Source organism: Apis laboriosa, unplaced genomic scaffold, assembly GCF_014066325.1.
Source record: "Apis laboriosa isolate Shangri-la unplaced genomic scaffold, ASM1406632v1 scaffold68_cov148, whole genome shotgun sequence".
Taxonomy (NCBI): domain Eukaryota; kingdom Metazoa; phylum Arthropoda; class Insecta; order Hymenoptera; family Apidae; genus Apis; species Apis laboriosa.
The window spans coordinates 434,618-438,659 of NW_025224135.1; the positions used below are offsets into that span (position 1 = coordinate 434,618).

The 4,042-nt window shown below is 47.5% G+C and overlaps 1 protein-coding gene and 1 non-coding gene across 2 annotated transcripts in view; one reads left to right on the top strand and one right to left on the bottom strand.

Moving 5' to 3' along the window:
• Positions 1-4,042, bottom strand: part of LOC122718864 (atherin-like) — a 163,000-nt gene that overhangs the window by 626 nt on the left and 158,332 nt on the right. The gene's annotated exons all lie outside the window — the stretch shown is intronic.
• Positions 622-705, top strand: Trnal-uaa. Its single transcript has one exon. It is a non-coding gene; the product is annotated as a tRNA-Leu (tRNA).

Genomic DNA, 4,042 nt, shown 5'->3' on the forward strand with positions numbered 1-4,042 from the left:
CTCTCTCTCTCTCTCTCTCTCTCTCTCTCTCTCTCTCTCTCTCTCTCTCTCTCTCTCTCTCTCTCTCGGGATTGCCGCGAGAATACGGTTGCCAGGCAATTTAAGACGCATCGAAAAACGCAACGGTCAGTTTGGGGGGCGAAATTTATGCTCGTCCGCCAATGTATCGCCACTGCTTTGCCCGGTCGTCAATAACCACCGTCCGCCGATACGATACACCTTCGGGGGGCCTCCTCTCGGCCTCCGAATATCCGATTGCAATTATTTCTTCTTGTTTGCATACTTGGCTCGAATCCATCCGGTTCGTTCCCAGAAGTCATTGATATTCGCGTAATCGGTGGAACCGTGATACCGAGATCTTATCGTCGCAGCCGAACACGACGTAAAACGCACAATCACCGTGCACCGAATATATCGCTTCTCTCTCTCTCTCTCTCTCTCTCTCTCTCTCTCTCTCTCTCTCTCTTTTATTTTCTCTCTCTTTTTTTTTAATACGTTCGAACAAAATTAGTCGAAAAAAAATTACTCCAATGAAACGTGGATGGAGACGAAAACGATGGTAAGACTCTGGTTCGGATCGGACGCATTTCCTATTGAATTTAGGATGGTGGATGCTCGCAAGCCAGGTTGGCCGAGCGGTCTAAGGCGCCAGACTTAAGTTCTGGTTCCCGATTGGGAGCGTGGGTTCGAACCCCACACCTGGCAAAATTGACGTTCCAAATTTCAACTTTCATTTATCGAGTATTTATCGAGGTCGGATGTCGAGGGAAGTCAAATTTTTGCGCGATAACGTAAATATTTGAAGGAGCAAAAAAAAAAAAAAAAAAAAAAACTAAAAATACTCGATTAATAATAATCTCTCTCGAGACTAAGAGAAACACGATACGAATTTTATTTTTCTCTCTCTCTCGATATCGTCGAAAACGTTCTTGCTCTTGTTTATCGAAGAATAAGATCTCGATAAATCGATCGATGAACGAGGAGAGAGAGAGAGAGAGAGAGAGAGAGAGGGGAATCGTGAAAGGGAGGAACGACGGAATGCACGAAACCTTCTCGAATCCGAACCTCTCCCCTCTCCTTCGAGTAACTCGAACGCGGCGAAACGAAATCTCATCCATCTTTCGTAAAGAAAATAGCGTGGTGCTTACCACGACTGGGTTCGGTGTCCCATCCCGGGCGAACAAGGCGATCGTGAGGGGGGAGGGGTGGTGTGCGGCTTAGGTGTATTTCAAGCCTCCGGCGATAAAGCATTTTTATGTCCTTCCTGGCTGTTTGATTTCGAGATTAGCCGGGAATTTTGGGCGAACCCGCATATCACCGTGATTTACCGGTGGTTGGTACCGTGGTGGAGTTTGGCCAGGCGGGGAGGAGGGGGGGGGGGCAGGGGGCGGTCAGCCGAGCGCCCCGCCAAAGGTAGAAATTCTCTTAAATTTCAAATTTATACCCGACTCGCTGTCATAATCTTGATTCTGACACCAGGCCGCGAAGCTATTTGTTCGCTCGGCCCGTTCCGCGCCTCCATTGGTGGGCTTATTTGTCAACCTTGGGCTCGCGTGAAACCTCGAGGGGGAGGGGAGGGGGGAAGAAGAAATTCGGGGAGAGGGGGAAAAAGAAAGAAGGAAGGAAAGAAAGAAAGGAAAGGGGAGCGAGCGTGTCGTTCCCCTAAAATCGAAAAAAGAAAACGAGGAAGGAGGATCGCTCTCGATTATCGATCGATCTCTCCTCTCCGAGTGAAAAGAAAAGAAAAAAAAAAAGAACAGGAGATAAAGAAAAAAGGCGATCAGAATTTTTCTCGTCTCGGATACGTTCGAAGGTAGACGAAGAAGAAGAAGAAGAAGAAGAAGAAAAAGGTATTTCACTTCGGGTGGTTGGAGCGATTCCCGGAAGTGGCACCACAGTGGCGGGCAATGTCGCGCTCACCACACCTAGCCCCACTCTCGAATGATTTAAGGGCGGGGTACGTCGATTTTGTGGGGTAAGGAGAGGAGAGAGAGAGAGAGAGGTGATGGTGGACACGTTCGATCGGTATACCTTAGGCGGAGAATATTTTAGGTGGTACCGAGGGGTACCGGTTGCCCTCCCGGTGCGAGGACGATTTAAGGCCTACTGGTCGGGCCCAGCTCGCTCATGGTGGTCTATATCAAGACAGAGGACCCACTCGATATCGTCCCACCCCTCCCTGTATCGTTCTTATATCGCACGGTATCTTTTCCACGTTGCTCTCTCTTCGTCGTAATTCAATATTTTGCTTAATAACGCTTCCTCAGAGAGAGAGAGAGAAAGAGAGGGTCCTTCCCTTTCTCTTATTACCGAGTAATTCGTGCTCCGATCATCTTCGAACATCTTCGCTGTGTTTATCCCCTCTCTCTTTCTTCTCTTTCCTTTTTTTCTTTTACTTTGGCAAAAATTAGCCAGAAGCCCACGAGAGGAGTAGAGACGTTTTCGTCCGAATTCCCGGGGAATCGTGTTTCCCACAGAATCGCACAGTTATTATAATTAATCGCGCATTAGCATCGGACATCACGATCCCATACTCCGGTTGTCACGAGAAATTTATAACGAGTTCCGTTTGCCTACATAATAATAAATCCACGGCCAATTAAATTGGCCAAATTTATAGGCCGAGCCGAGACACTTTCTCGATACGAAGAATATCTTCAGCAAGACACATGTATACACGCGCGCGCGCGCGCGCGGGCATCGGTAATTTGATCGGCAGGAACGTTTCGACAGGTATAGACGAAGGCCTATATGGTCAGCCCGTTGGTCGTTTCTTTTTTTTTTTTTTTTTTTTTTTTAACCAGGATCGTGGAACTATTATCGTTAGCCAGCCAGCTCGATTTCGTTTTTTTGCTTTAAGTTGAACCGTCGACCGAGTCGATGAAACGAGTTAGAGATAAGATAAGAAATGGAAGCGCGAATGGAAGTCTCCGAGGAAACGTGAAATTTGGTGTATAATAGCAGTGGCAGTAATAATATAATCGAAGGCGTTTTAAATTGAATCTTCCTTCGATTCAGCATAAGAACTTAATTGAATGTGTAACTCTTATGGTGAGAGGTGTCCCTATGGAACAGGTGTTTCGTGATTTATCGCTCCACGGTTTGACCGGATTTGAGAATGTGAGAGATGGAGCGCAAACGCGTTTAGCGATCACGCGATCATTAATTTTAATGACGCGGAGTCAACAGCTCTTTTTTTCTTCCTTCTCCTCTTTCTCCTCTTCCTCCTCCTCCTCCTTCTCCTCTTCTTCTTCTTCTTCCTCCTCCTCTTCTTTCTCATCCGGAAAAGAAGCTCTGATTTATCGCGCCGGCCGAATGAAGACTTTATGTAAAGTCTCTCTCCCTTTCTCTCTCTCTCTCCGCTCCGGAGCCGGGATCCGTTTTCACCTGTGCGAACACGTGAAATATCGTCAACTCGCTTCCAATTAATCCTTATCGTCAAGCTTGCCTGCCCTCACCCGAGAAATTTCGAATCTTCGCCCGCGATATACGCGACCTGTGACAAAAAAGGATGGGGGTGACAAAAAATTCGAATCGCTCGTAAGAGGGAGGGGGTTGCATCGCTTTTCTCGGCCAACGTTTTCCTTTCCTTCCTTCGAAAAAAAAGGAAGAGGAAACGAGTTACACGGCTGTGAAAAAAACGTGTTGTGCGTTACGAAAATTTTCTCCTCGTCATTAGCACGAGGAGGGAGGGGAGGGGAGGGGGGAGAGGAAGGCGGCGGAGGGGGGTTTGATAAGTGGCGGCGAGGCGTGGTGTAACCGCTTGATCCGGCGGGCATTAAAAGTCAAATGCAACAGATCCATTCACCGGCTATAATTACTCGGGGGACGCTCAGTACGGCGCGCATAAAAGCGGCGTTATTAAAAATTTTAAATGTCTATTAATTACTCGCCGTTATATACCTCGACCACACGAAGAACTGTATAAAATGCATTTAATTATCGCACGGTGGTGAATGGGGGGTGGGGGGAGGGGAAATCAATGGGTTTCCCCGCGGTAAAGCACGACCGTGGAGGAGTTGAGCGCTTTTTTTTTTTTTTT